Consider the following 15,067-nt stretch of genomic DNA (forward strand, 5'->3'; position numbering starts at 1 on the left):
CTCTCCCTCAACCATTCCCTCTTTTTCTCTCTCTCTCCCTCAACCATTCCCTCTTTCTCTCTCTCTCCCTCAACCATTCCCTCTTTCGCTCTCTCTCTCTCTCCCTCAACCATTCCCTCTTTCGCTCTCTCTCTCTCTCCCTCAACCATTCCCTCTTTCGCTCTCTCTCTCTCCCTCAACCATTCCCTCTTTCTCTCTCTCTCTCTCTCCCTCAACCATTCCCTCTTTCTCTCTCTCTCTCTCTCTCCCTCAACCATTCCCTCTTTCTCTCTCTCTCTCTGAATGGAACAGAGTTGTGGAGGAACATTCTCTCTGAGGGTAGTGAATCTCTGGAATTCTCTGCCCATTGAAGTGGTGGAGGCTACATCGTTGAATATGTTTAAGTCACAGGTACTTAGATTTCTGATCGATAAGGGAATTAAGGGTTATGGGGAGCAGGCGGGTAAGTGGAACTGAACTACTTTCAGATCAGCCATGATCTTATTTGAATGGCGGGGCAGGCTTGAGGGGCTAGATGGCCTACTCCTGCTCCTATTTCTGATGTTCTTATGAACAGGGAGTTTCTCTCAATGTCGCTCTTTCCCTCTGTAAACCATCCATTTATCTCTCTCTGATCCTGAAACATTCTTTTTTTCTCTCTCTCTCCCTGAACCATTCACTCTTTCTCTCTCTCTCTTCCCTGAACCATTCCCTCTCTCTCTCTCTCCCCTGAACCATTCCCTCTTTCTCTCTCTCTCTCTCTCCCCTGAACCATTCCCTCTCTCCCTCTCTCTCCCCTGAACCATTCCCTGTTTTTCCACTCTGACTCTTCCCTGAACCATTCCGCTTCTCTCTCTCTCTCTCGCCCTGAACCATTTCCTGTTTCTCTCTTATCTCTGAACCGTTCCCTCTGTTTCTCTCACTCTATCCCTCTCTCTCCCAGGGAGGTAGAGAGAGAGAGAAAGAGGGAATGGTTCAGGGAGAGAGAGAGAGAGAAAGAGGGAATGGTTCAGGGAGAGAGAGAGAGAGAAAGAGGGAATGGTTCAGGGAGAGAGAGAGAGAGAAAGAGGGAATGGTTCATGGAGAGAGAGAGAGAAAGAAGGAATGGTTCAGAGAGAGAGAGAGAAAGAGGGAATGGTTCAGAGAGAGAGAGAGAAAGAGGGAATGGTTCAGAGAGAGAGAGAGAAAGAGGGAATGGTTCAGGGAGAGAGAGAAAAAGAGGGAATGGTTCAGAGAGAGAAAGAGGGAATGGTTCAGGGAGAGAGAGAGAAAGAGGGAATGGTTCAGGGAGAGAGAGAGAAAGAGGGAATGGTTCAGGGAGAGAGAGAGAGAGAAAGAGGGAATGGTTCAGGAAGAGAGAGAGAAAAACATGGAATGGTTCAGGGGGAGAAAGAGCTACCTCCCATTACACAGAAACTTAAAAATACCAATGATTGTATTCTTTCTTCTGTAGTAGCATTGTTAAATGTTATAGGAAAGATTGGTACATTGTTCAGCAATAACCTGGATTTCTGTACTGCTCGTTCAGTGTGTGGATTAAGGGTAGGAATGGGTGTAATAGACCCTCTCGCAGCAGAATGTATGTTGGAGAACAAGAGAAAAGCAGCTGCTTATATCAAGTCTCTGAAGAAGTCTTGTCCAGGATCAGTACCTTATGAAGAGGCTTTGGCAAATCGCAGGACTATTCTAAGTTCAACTGAAAGCCGCAAAGGTCTCTCACAACAGGTGCAACAAAGCCAAGAGAAGATAGCAGAACTTGAACAGGAGAAGGAACGCTGGATGCTCAGCCAGCCAAAATAAAATTGGAGAAGGAAAATCAGCGGCTAATTGACCTGGAAAGTCAATTTAAAACTACATTCACTGGACCAATGCCTCCTGTTGGTTTTATCCAGGAGAATGGTGCCATTCCCAAAACTGAAGAATTACAGCTTGTTGCAAGGGACTCCAAAGAACCAATCTGGTTGGAATGCTGACCACTTCCACCACCAACAATGAGATTCCAGATGCAGAGTCATGCGAACAGTTAATTAAAAATCACTACATGATGAGTGTGGCAGAGCTAACCTCTCAACTTCAGATAGCAGACAGCAAGTTGGTGCATTTTTATGCAGAGTGCCGTGCCCTTGCTAAACGCTTAGCTCTGGCTGAGAAGTCCAGAGAGACCCTCTCAGAAGAAATAAAAGTTGCCAATCAGAACATCGTATGATTGCAGGATGAGCTGACTACAACAAAGAGGAGCTATGAAGTTCAGCTGAGTATGATGAGTGATCATCTTTGTAGCATGAATGAGACTTTGTCGAAACAAAGGGAAGAAGTTGACTCTCTTCGTACGGGCAGTAAGGGTAATGCAAAAAAAAACAGAGGTCGATAAGGTCTGGGGGCGCTATTCAGTTGGAGACCTGAATGTTGAAGATACAAAAAAAGGGAATGGTTCAGGGAGAGAGAAAAAGGGAATGGTTCAGGGAATAGTTCAGGGAGAAAGCAAGAGTGTAAAACAGGGACTGGTTCAAGGAGAGAGAGAGACAGAGGAAAAAAAGCAAGGAATGGTTCAGGGAGAAAGAGTATAAAAGAGGGACAGATTCAGAGAGAGAGAGAGAGAAAAAAGCAGGAAATGGTTTAGGGAGACAGAGAGAGAGAGAGGGAATGGTTCAGGGAGACATAAAGAGAGAGAAGCAGAAAAGTTCGGGAAAGAGAGAGAGAAAATAAAAAGGAAATGGCTCAAAGAGAAAGAGGGAGAGAAACACAGAATGCTTCAGGGGAGAGAGAGAGAAAGGGAATGGTTCAGGGACAGAGAGAGAAAGAGGGAATGGTTCAGAGAGAGAGAGAAAGAGAAACAGGGAGTGGTTCAGGGAGAGAGAGAGAGAGGGAATGGTTCAGGGAGAGAGTTAGAAACAGGGAATCATAGAATCCTTACTGTGCAGGATCCCACCCAGGCCCTATCCCCTACATATTTTACCTACTAATCCCTCTAACCTACGCTTCTCAGGACACTAAGGGGCAATTTCAGCATGGCCAATCAACCTAACCTGCACATCTTTGGACTTTGGAGGAAACCAGAGCACCTGGAGGAAACCCGCACAGACATGAGGAGAATGTGCAAACTCCACACAGACAGTGACCCAAGCCGGGAATTGAACCCAGGTCCCTAGAGCTGTGAAGCCACAGTGCTAACCACTGTGCTGACGTGCCACCCTACACAGAAACGGGGAATGTTTCACGGAGAGACAGAAAGAGGGAGAGAAAAACAGGGAATGGTACAGGGAATGGGGAGAGAGAGAAAGAAGCAGGGAATATTCAGGGAGACAGAAAAAAATGGAATAGACCAGGAAGAGAGAGAGAAAAACAGGGAATGGTTCAGGAAGAGAGAGAGAAAAACAGGGAATAGTTCAGGGAGAGAGGGAGAAACAGGGAATGGTTCAGGGAGAGAGAGAGAAACAGGGAATGGTTCAGGGAGAGAGAGAGAGAGAAACAGGGAATGGTTCAGGGGGAGACAAAGAGAGAGAGAAAAACATGGAGTGGTTCAGGGAGAGAGAAAAAAATAAACAGGGAATGTTTCAGGAGAGAGAGAGAAAAGCAAATGGTTCAGGGAAAGAGAGAGAAACGGAATGGTTCAGGGAGAGAGAGAGAAACAGGGAACAGCCCATATCTCTCTAAAGGTTTCCTATCCATGAATCTGTCCAAATGCTTTTAAATGTTGTCAATGTCCCTGCCTCAACCATTTCCTCCATTAGCTCATTCTACATACATACCACCCTCCATGTAAAAACGTTTCTCCTCAGGTTCCCATTAATTCTTTCCCCTCTTAAACCTACGCCCATTAGTTCTTGATTCCCCAACCCTATGAAAAAGACTGAGTGCATTCACACTATCCATGCCTCTCAATCTTATACACCTCTATAAGATCACCCCTCAGTCTCTGTGCTCCAAAGAAAAAAGTCCTAATCTGTCCAATCTCTCCCTATAACTCAGTCCTTGAGTCCTGGCAACATTCTTGTAAATGTCTTCAGTTTAATAACATCTTTCCTACAGCAAGGTGACCAAAGCTGAACACAAAATCCCAGATGCAGCCTCACCAATGTCCTGTACAACTGCATAACTTCCCAACTTCTATACTCAGTGTCCTGACTGATGAAGGCCAGCATGCCAAAAGCCGCCTTCACTGTCCTATCTACCGGTGACTCCATCTTAAGAGAACCGTGCACCTGAACTCCAAGGGCCCTCTGTTCCACAATACTACCTAAGGTTCTACCATTCATCATGAAAGTCCTACCCTTGATTTGACTTTGCAAAATACAACACCTCACACTTACCTGTATTGAACTCCATTTGCCATTTCTCGGCCCACTTCTGCAATTGATCAAGTTCCTGCTGCAATTTTTGATAACATTCCTCACTGTTTGCATACCACCTATTTTAGTGTCATCTGCAAACTTACTGATTATGCCTGGTATATTCTCATCCAAATCATTGATATAATTAACAAACAGCAATGGGCCCAGCACTGACCTGAGGCATACCACTAGTCACAACCCTCCAGTCTGACAAGTATCCTTCCACCATTACCCTCTGCTTCCTAACATCAAGCCAAATGTAGATCTAATTTGCCAGCTCTCCCTGGATTCCATGTGATCTATCCTTCTACAGCAGCTAACCATGTGGAACTTTATCAAAGACCTTATAGAAGTCCATATAGATATGCCTACCACCCTGCCCTCATCAACCTTCCTGGTCATTTCATCAAAGAATGCTAACAAATTTTTAAGGCATGATCTCTCATGCACAAATCCAAACTGACTACTCTTAATCAAACCCTATCTTTTCAAATGTCTGTATATTGTATCCCTCAGAATCCTCTCTAGTAACTTATGCACCACAGTTGTTAGGCTTACTGGTCTATAATGCCCAGGATTTTCTTTGCAGCCCTTGTTAAATAAAGGCACAGCATTTGCTACCCTCCGGCCTTCTAGTACTTCAACCGGGGCTAATGATGATGCACATATCTCAGCCAGGACTCCTGCAATTTCTTCTCTAGCCTCACACAGTGTTCTTGGGTATACCTGGTCAGGGCCAGGAGATTTATCCACCTTCCTACATTTTAATATGTCCATCATCGCCTTTATCATAGTATGAACTATTCCCAATATAAGCCATTAACTTTTCCACGTTCCCAAGTCTTCATGTCTTTCTCTATGTAAATACAGAGGAGAAATATTCATTGAGAACCTCAACCATCTCCTGCTGTCCCACACATAAGTGTCCACTTTGGTCCTTGAGGGATCCTATTCTCTCTCCAGGTTATTCTTTTTCCTTTATATAGAAAAAAAATATACAGCACAGAAACAGGTTCCTTGGCCCTCCAAGGCTGCGCCGATCATGATACCTGCCTGAACTAAAACCATATGCACTTAATCCTCTCTGCCAAAGTGATCTCATGTCTCCTTTTTTGTCCCCCTAATTTCCTTCTTGAGTATAACCCTGTATACCTCCAGGGAATTTCTTGAAATCAACTACTTGTACCTGAACCATGCCTCCTTTCTCCTGGCCAAAACCTCAATATGTTTTGTCATCCAGGGTCCGTACTCCTGCCAGCCTTGCCCTTCACCCTAACAGGAAGATATAGAGTCATAGTGGTTTACAGCATGGAAACAGGCCCTTCGGCCTAACTTGTCCATGTCACCCATTTTTTCAAAACCCGAAGCAAATCCCAATTGCCTGCATTTGGTCCATATCACTCTATACTCATCGTACCCATGTAACTATCGAAATGCTTTTTAAAAGACAGAATTGTACCCACCTCTACTATTACCTCTGGCAGCTAGTTCCAGACACTCACCACCCTCTATGTGAAAGAATTGCCCCGTGGACACTTTTGTATCTCTCCCCTCTCAGCTTAAACCTATGCCCTTTAGTTTTACACTCCCCTACCTTTGGGAAAAGATATTGACTATCTAGCTGATCTATGCCCCTCATTATTTTGTAGACCTCGATAAGATCACCCCTCAGCCTTCTACGCTTCAGAGAAAAAAGGTCCCAGTCTATCAGCCTCTCCTTATAACTGCCTCGATTGAAAGGCTTTACACAGTGGCCTTTCCCCATTGTGCCTTTGTGGCAGCTGCCCCAAGCTTGAGCGCATCTCTCAGTACGTAGTCCTGGACCTTGGAATGTGCCAGTCTGCAACACTCAGTTGAGGACAAATCTTTCTACTGGAAGATCAACAAGTTTTGGGCAGACCAAAGTGTGTCCTTCACCGAGTTGATGATCGTCCAGCAGCTGTTGATATTTGTCTCGGTGTGTGCCCTGGAAACAACTGTGTCACTGAGCTGCTCAGGACAAACCTTGATAAATACCCCTATATCTCACTCCAGACCTTCTTTGCAAAGGCACATTCCACAAGGAGGTGTGCGACCGTCTCATCACCCCCGCAGTCGCTTTGAGGACAGCGTGCGGTGATGTTGAGACCTCGAGCATGCATAAAGGATTTGACGGGGAGTGCCCTTCTCACCACCAGCCAGTTTGTGAGTTCTGGTGATGAGGCATTCTGCCAGATGACACTGACAGTCTGCTCAGGGAACCATCTGACAGGATCTGCCATCTCCTTTTCTCTCAGGGCCTCAAGGACATTACGTACTGATCACTGTTTGATCGCCAAGTGCTCAAAGATGTGTTTCTGGAAAAATTTCTCCACGAAAGACAGGCACTGCGGTACAGTCCAACTACTTGAAACATTCCGCAGCAGTGTAGCCAGACTCATCCTCCGCAACACTTGGGACAGGTAGAACCTCAGAAAGTAGTGGCACTTGATGTTAATGTACCGAGGATCTATACATAGTTTGATGCAGCCGCACACAAAGATGGCCATCAGGATGAGAGTGGCGTTGGGAACGTTTTTCCCTCCATTCTCTAGGGATTAGTGTATCACTTCCCTGCAGACACGATCCATCTTTGATCTCCAGATAAATTTGAAGATGGCCTGGGTCACTACTGCTGTGCAGGATTTGGGGATAGGTCAGACCTGCGCCACATACAACAATACAGAAAGTACCTCACACCAGATGACCAGGTTTTTTCCGGTGATAGAGGGAGCATTGCTCCCACAAGCCCAATTTTTGCCTTGCTTTGGCGATGCGCTCTTCCCAGTTTTTGGTGCATGCCCCTGCAGCTCCAAGCCATATCCCCAGCACCTTAAGGTAGGCTGCCCTGACGGTGAAGGGGACAAAGGATCTGTCAGCCCAGTTCCCAAAGAATATGGCTTCGCTCTTGCCCCAGTTGACTTTGGCTGCCGAGGTCAGCTCGAACTGCTCACAGAATTGGTGGAGCCTACGAACAAACAAGGGGTCTGAGGAGAAGACAGCCACGTCATCCAAGAACAGGGAGGCTTTGACCTGCAGGCCTCCGCTGCCTGGGATTGAACCCCTTTGATGTCTGGGTCACTTCTGAGGGCCTCAGCAAAGGGTTCAATGCAACACACAAAAAGGATGGAGGAGAGAGGGCAGCCCTGCCTGACTCCAGACCTGATCTGAAACCTATCTGATTCCCACCCATTGATTGAAACTGCGCTACTGATGTCTGTGTAGAGCAGTTGGATCCAATTGCGGACTCCCTCCCCAAAGCCCATTTTAGAGAGCACATCCATCATGTAGCTGTGCGATATTCTGTCAAACTCCTTCTCCTGGTCTAGGCTGATGAGGCAGGTATCCATCTGTCTGTCCTACACATAGGCGATTGTATTTCTGAGTAGCGCAAGGCTATCAGAGATCTTCCTGCTGGGTACAGCACAGGTTTGATCAGGATGGATCACTGACCCTAGAGCAGACTTGACCCAGTTGGCGATGACCTTGGCTAGAATTTTACAGTCCATGTTCAAGAGTGAACATTTAAAAGACATTTGGATATGTACATGAATACGAAAGGTTTGGAGAAATATGGGCCAAACACAGGCAAGTTGAACTAGTTCAGAAATGCCAGAGTTGGAGGTAGGTTGGTATTGGAAATTGTTAATCTAGAGATTAATCAGACAGGGAGTGATGATATTCAGAAGGAATGTAAATCTGAATGAGAATTTCAATTTGAAAATATCGGTGAGATTCCAAACTAATATTCTGATCACTCGTCCCAAATGTTCTACTGAAAATATGCTCCCTCCATCCCCAAACTAGTTCCAGTACAGCGACCTTCACCATTGGAATAGGAATACATTAATCAAAAAATTCTCTTACTCATGTCAGGAATTTCTCTCCATCTTTTGCATTGTTACTATTTCAGTCTATATTACTATGATTGGAAGTCCTCCACGATCAGTAATCTGCCATTCTTGGATCTGTTTATATTTACTCATGTTGCTGCTCACCACGATTTCATATGTATCCATTGACTAGTGAGCTCCACATTGTTCCTTAATTCTAACCAAGTCATGTTTAATCTTTTACATCTTAACTAGGTAAGCCTACCTTGTGGCTGTAAGTAATTATTTACAATAGTGCCACTTTCATGTTGTGGTTTCTCTTTGTATATCTTTTCGAACTGTCTTGTGGTCAGAAGTACTAAGTTCAAAGGACAAAGAAAATTACAGTACAGGAACAGGCCCTTTGGCCCTCCAAGCCTACAGCGATCATGCTGCTTGTCTGAACAAAAATCCCAACCCTTCTGGGGACCATGTTCCCACCCTATTCATGTATTTGTCCAGACGCTCCTGAAAAGTCACTATCGTATCTGCTTCCACTATCTCCCTCTTGCAGTGAGTTCCAGGCACTCACCATCCTCTGTAAAAAGCTTGCCTCGTACGTCTCCTTTAAACCTTACCCCTTGCACTTAAACCTATGCCCTCATAATTGACTCTTCCACCTGGGAAAAAGCTTCTGACTATCCACTCTGTCCATGCCCCTTCTAATCTTGTAGACTTCTATCAAGCTGCCCCTCAACCTTCCTCATTCCAGTGAGAACAAACCAAGGTTCTTCAACCTCAACTGATAGCTAATGCCCTCTATACCAGGCAACATCCTGGTAAATCTTTTCTCTACCCTCTCCAAAGCCATCTGGTATTGCGCTGACCAGAATTGAACACTATATTCCAAATGCGGCCTAAGCAAGGTTCTATAAAGCTACAACATGACTTGCCACTTTTTAAACTCACTGTCCCAGCTGATGAAGGCAAGTATTTCGTATGCCTTCTTGACTACCTTCTCCGCTTGCGATGCACTTTCATTGACCTATGTACCTTTACACCCAGATCCCTCTGCCTATCAATACTCTTACGGGTTCTGCCATTTACTGTATATTTCCCGTCTGTATTAGATCTTCTAAAATGCATTACCTCACATTTGTCGGATTGCCATCTGCCATCTCTCCGCCCAAGTCTTCAACCAATCTATATCCTGCTGTATCCTGACAGTCCTCATCGTTATCCACAATTCCACCAAACTTTATGTCACCTACAAATTTACTAATCAAACCAGTTACATTTTCCTCTAAATCATTTATATATATTACAAATAGCAGAGGTCCCAGCACAAATCCCTGAAGAACACTACTTGTCACAGCACATTTCAGAGCACATTTCCACCGCAATCTTGTATCTTCTATAACTTAGCCAGTTCTGTTTCCATCTTGCCAGCTCACCTCTGATCCCATGCAATTTCACCTTCTGTGCTAGTCTGCCATAAGAGACCTTGTCAAAGGCCTTACTGAAGTCCATGTAGACAACATCCACTGCCCTACTCTCATCAATCATCTTCGTCACTTCCTCAAAAACCCTGATCAAGTTACTGGAACACGACCTCCCCTTCACAAAGCCATGTTGTCTCTCACTAATAATCCTCCCTTTCAGTTTCACAGAATCATAGAAACCCTACAGTGTAGAAGGAGGTTATTCGACCGATTGAGCCTGCACCAACAACAATCCCATTCAGGACCTATTCCCATAATCCCACGTATTTATCCTGCTAATACTAAGGGACAATTTAGCATGGCCAATTCACCTAACCTGCACATCTTTGTACTGTGGGAGGAAAATGGAGCAGTTTGGTCATTGCCATCGTATCATAGGCCCATATGGCAACATTTGCATGCAGCTCACCAACAGCTTTATAATAGTCCCTTTGATCATAGAATCCCGACAGTGCAGAACGAGGCCATTCAGCCCATCGTGTCTGCACTGACTACAATCCCAGGCCCGACGCCTGTAACCCCACATATTTTTGATTTGATTACTTATTGTTACTTGTATCCGTGTCCAGTGAAAAGTATTGTTTCTTGCGCTATTCGAACAAAGCACGCCATTCAAAGAGAAGGAAACGAGAGAGTGCAGAATCCAGTCATAGCTAGGGGGTAGAGGGAGATTTACTTAATGCGAGGTAGCTCCATTCAAAAGTCTAATGGCAGCAAGGGGAGGAAGCTGTTCTTGAGTCGGTTGGTACATGACCTCAGACTTTTGTATCTTTTTCCCGACGGAAGAAGGTGGAAGAGAGAATGTCCGGGATGCATGGGCTCCTTAATTATGCTGGCTGCTTTCCCAAGGCAGTGGGAAGTGTAGACAGAGTCAGTGGTTGAGAGGCTGGTTTGTGTGGATTGGGACCAGGGTGCGTTGTTGATCTGGACACATTAAAACTTGAAGCTCTTGACCCTTTCTACTTCATCCCCATTGATGTCGACAGAGGCATGTTTTTCACTACGCTTTCTGAAATCGATGACAATCTCCTCCGTTTTGTTGACACTGAGGGAGAGATTATTGTCATCGCACCAGTTTGCCAGATTCTCTATCTCATTCCTGTATTCTGTCTCATCATTGTTTGAGATCCGACCCAGTACGGTGGTGTCAACAGTAAACTTGAAAATTGAGTTGAAGGGGAATTTGGTCACACAGTCATAGGTGTATAAGGAGGAGATGAGCTTCGTAGGAATAATGGTGTTGAAGGTTGAACTGTAAGTCAATACATAGGAGTCTGACATAAGTGTCTTTGTTATCCTGGTGTTCCAGTATAGGGCCAGGGAGATGGTGCCTGCTGTGAATCTGATGCGGTGCTGGATGAACTGTAGTGGATCCAGGCAATCTGGGAGGCCAGAATTGATCCCTGCCATGACTAATCTTTCAAAGCACTTAATAATGATAGATGTCAGAGTCATCGGGTGGGTTTCGCGTGAATAATGGTGTTGAACGCTGAGGTGTAGTCAATAAACGATAAATGGTAGGCCTATTAAGAGTACAGAAATACAGAGGGACCTGGTGGTGCAGGTACACAAGTCCTTGAAGGTGACAGTTCAGGTGGAGAAGGTGGCGAAGAAGGCTTATGGTATGCTTGCCTTTATAGGGAGGGGTACAGAGTATAAAAGCTGGCGTCTAATGGTGCAGTTGTATAGAATGTTGGTTCGCCCGCATTTGGAGTACTGCATCCAGTTCTAGTCGCCGTAGTATCGGAAGGACGTGGAGACCCTGGAGAGAGTGCAGAGGAGGTTTACCAGGATGCTGCCTGGTATGGAAGGACTGAGCTATGATGAGAGATTGGGCAAATTGGGGCTGTTCTCCTTAGAAAGGCGGAGAATGAGGGGAGATCTAATAGAGGTGTATAAGATTATGAAGGGTATAGACAGAGTGAACAGAGGTAAGCTTTTTCCTAGGTTGGATACAAAATTACGAGGGGCCATGGGGTTAGGGTGAGGGGGGCAAGGTATAATTCAGATGATAGAGGGTGGTTTTTCACAGAGGGTGATGGGGGCCTGCAATGCACTGCCAAGTAGAGTGGTGGAGGCAGGCATGCTAGAGTTGTTTAAGGCTTACTTAGATAGGCACATGAGCGGACTAGAGATGGAGGGATTTCTTCATAGGCTTTCTTCAGTACAAGTGGAGAAGGTTGTGAAGAAAGCCAATGGTATGTTAGCCTTTCTAGGAAGGGGTATAGAATATAACAGCTGGAGGCTAATGTTGCAGTTGTACGGAACGTTGGTTAGGCCGTATTTAGAGTACTGCGTCCAGTTCTGGTCGCCTTACTGCCGGAAGGACATGGAGACTCTGGAGAAAGTGCAGAGGAGGTTTACCAGGATGTTGCCTGGTATGGAAGGACTGGGTTATGAGGAAAGATTGAACAAATTGGGGCTGTTTTCCCTTGAAAGACGGCGACTGAGGGGGGATCTAATAGAGGTATATAAGATTATGAAGGGTATAGATAGAGTAAACAGAGGTAAGCTATTTCCTATGATAGAGACACACAGTACGAGGGGCCATGGGCTTAAGGTGAGGGGGGAGAGGTATAACACAGATATTAGAGGGAGGTTTTTCACAGAGGGTAGTGGGGGTATGGAATGCTCTGCCAAGTAAGGTGGTGGAGGCAGGCACGCTGGAGTTGTTTAAGAGTAACTTAGACAGGCACATGAGTGGGTTGGAGATGGGTGGATATAGGAGATTGTTTTAAATAAGGTTCATTAGCATTGGGGCGTCCCTAGTAAGGTAAATGATAACAATGATATGGTATGATAACAATGTTTTTCTCTTTTCATTCACAGGTTTTAAGTCGGTCCGCCTTGTTGTCCAACGAGGGGCATGCACGCGATGGTTCGTACTTGGGCTGCTCTTGATTGTTCGAGATTGGCCTAGTGCTTCATGTCATTAGTGTGTGCTTATACTGGACCAGATACTGGGCAAGACGAAAGCTCAGTGACTATCACTGTTTGCTGTGCAGACACATGGATTTGGGCCAGTGTCTGTGGGAGTTTGCGCATTCTCCCCATGCTTGCGTGGTTTTCTCTGGGTGCTCCGGTTTCCTCCCACACCCCAAAGATGTGCTATTAGGCTGATTGGCAGTAATAAATTGTCCCTAAATTAGTTTCCCTCAATGTGGATGGCCATAAAACAATAGATAAGGGTCATGGGTGGAGGGGGTGACTGGTAGTGTTAAGATGGGCTCATTGGGCTGAAGGGCCTGTTTCCCGGGCTGTTTTTGTTCTTTGTTCTTGGATACAGGAGACTGTTCTAAATAAAGATCAAGAGCCTTGGGACGTCCCTGGGAATCAATTGATCCCTATGGACCTTGCAACATATTTCATGGCTCACATGTCTTACTTCTGAGCTTCTGGGGATTCCGTAAATGTCTGTCTAAGTTGTGCATGTTTATTGATGTCTTTTCTTTTACTTGACAGGTGATTCGGTCCACCTTGTTGTCCAACAAGGGCCATACACGCGGTGGGTCATGCGAGGGCTGCTCTTAGATGTTGCTTTGAGAGTTGCCTAGTGCTTCATGTTGTTAGCGTACGCTTAAACTGGACCATCTGACGGGCAACACGACAGCTCAGTGACTATCACTGTTTGCTGTGCAGATACATGGATTTGGGCCAGTGTCTGCGGGAGTTTGCACATTCTCCCCATGATTGCGTGGGTTTTCTCCGGGTGCTCCAGTTTCCTCCCACACCCCAAAAACGTGCTCTTAGGCTGACTGATGTAACAAATTGTCCCTAAATTAGTCTTCCCTCAATCTTCCCCAATAGGCATAGACAAAGGTCATAGGTAGAGGAGGGCACTCAATGTTAAAATGGCGGCGTGGGCTTGTTGGGCCAAAGGGCCTGTTTCCCATGCTGTGTTGTTCTTTGTTCTTAGTTAAATAAGAGTCTGACATAGGTGTCTTTGTTATCAAAGTGCTCCAGTGTTGAGTGCAGGGCCAGGGAGATGGCGTCTGCTGTGTACCTGTTGCCGCGGTAGGTGAACTGTCGTGGATGCAGGCAGCTCGAAGGCTGGAATTGTTTTGTGCCATGACCAACCTTTCAAAGCACTTCATAATGATGGAAGCCAGAGTTACTGGATGATAGTCATTAAGGCACGCTGCTTGGCTTTTCTTTGCTACTGGGATGACGGTCGTCTTCTTGAAGCAGGTAGGGACCTCTGTTTGTTGTAAAGAGAAGTTGAAGATATCTGTGAATACCCCTGCCAATTGATCCATGTAGGATCTGAGTGCTCGTCTGGGTACTCCATCCAGATGTGGGTATGCCGGCGTTGGACTGGTGTAAACACAGTAAAAAGTCTGACAACACCAGGTTTTAGTCCTACCGATTTCCAGGCCAATTGTTTTCTGTGAGTCGGCGTTCGAGAAGGCTGCTCTGACATCTGCAATGGTGACTTTAAATATAGGTTAATCTGAGGCTTCCAGTGGAGGACCTTCTCTTGCTGACCTCTCGCTCAAAATGGGCATAGAATGCATTGAGCTCATCAGGGAGGGCTGCTTTGGAGCCAGCGATTTTTCATGCCTTCATTTTGTAGCCTGTTACGTCTTGAAGACTTTGCCAGTTGGTGGGGGTCCGTGTGTCTAGCCTGGGACACTAGCTTGGTCCAGTACTGTATTTTGGCATCTTTGATGGATCTCCTTAAAGCGTGTCTGGCTTTCTTGTGTAGATCAAGGTCACCTGACTTCAATGCCTCAGACCTCAGCAAGCAGTGGTTTCTGATTGGGGAACACACGCAGTCTTCTCACAGTCTTCTACACACTTACTAATGAAGTCAATCACTGTAGTGGCATATTCGTTCAGGCTGGTCGCAGAGTTTTTAAATACTGACTAATCCTGGTCAACACCCTTCTAATCCCCTGACACTAGGGTCAATTTAGCATGGCCAATCAACTTAACCTGCACATTTTGGACTTTGGGAGGAAACCGGAGAACTTGGAGGAAACCCACGCAGCCACAGGAAGAATGTGCAAACTCCACATTCACTGTGACCCGAGGCTGGAATTGAATCCGGGGTCCCTGGCACTGTGAGACAGCAGTGCTAACCATTGTGCCACCATTTATGTAAATGAACTCCAACCTAATATAAGACTGCTCTGCATTTTCTCTGCTCATATTTCTGAACAATGACTTACTCATGATACTCACCTCACCCAGTCCTCTCTGCAGTTTCTGTCTTCTATCTAATCATTCAAACTGTCCATTTCTCCCCTACTGTTTTATACCCTCCCCTATAATACTTGTTAACCAATCCATGAAGATATTAGTCTACTTTCCATTGAGTTACAACCTATTCAAGTTAATTTGAACCCTCCCACCCTTGAAAAGATCCACAAGAATTGGAATGTCTCCCTGCTACATCATTTTTTCAAACCTGCATTAACCTGGT

At 45.6% G+C, this 15,067-nt stretch overlaps 1 pseudogene; it reads left to right on the forward strand.

Moving 5' to 3' along the window:
- The first annotated feature begins 1,353 nt into the window (after positions 1 to 1,353).
- On the forward strand, positions 1,354 to 2,350 carry LOC145348609 (protein phosphatase 1 regulatory subunit 21 pseudogene; annotated as a pseudogene).
- Positions 2,351 to 15,067: the final 12,717 nt, after the last annotated feature.

This window comes from Carcharhinus amblyrhynchos, chromosome 9, assembly GCF_965287045.1.
Source record: "Carcharhinus amblyrhynchos chromosome 9, sCarAmb.v2.hapA, whole genome shotgun sequence".
Classification (NCBI taxonomy): domain Eukaryota; kingdom Metazoa; phylum Chordata; class Chondrichthyes; order Carcharhiniformes; family Carcharhinidae; genus Carcharhinus; species Carcharhinus amblyrhynchos.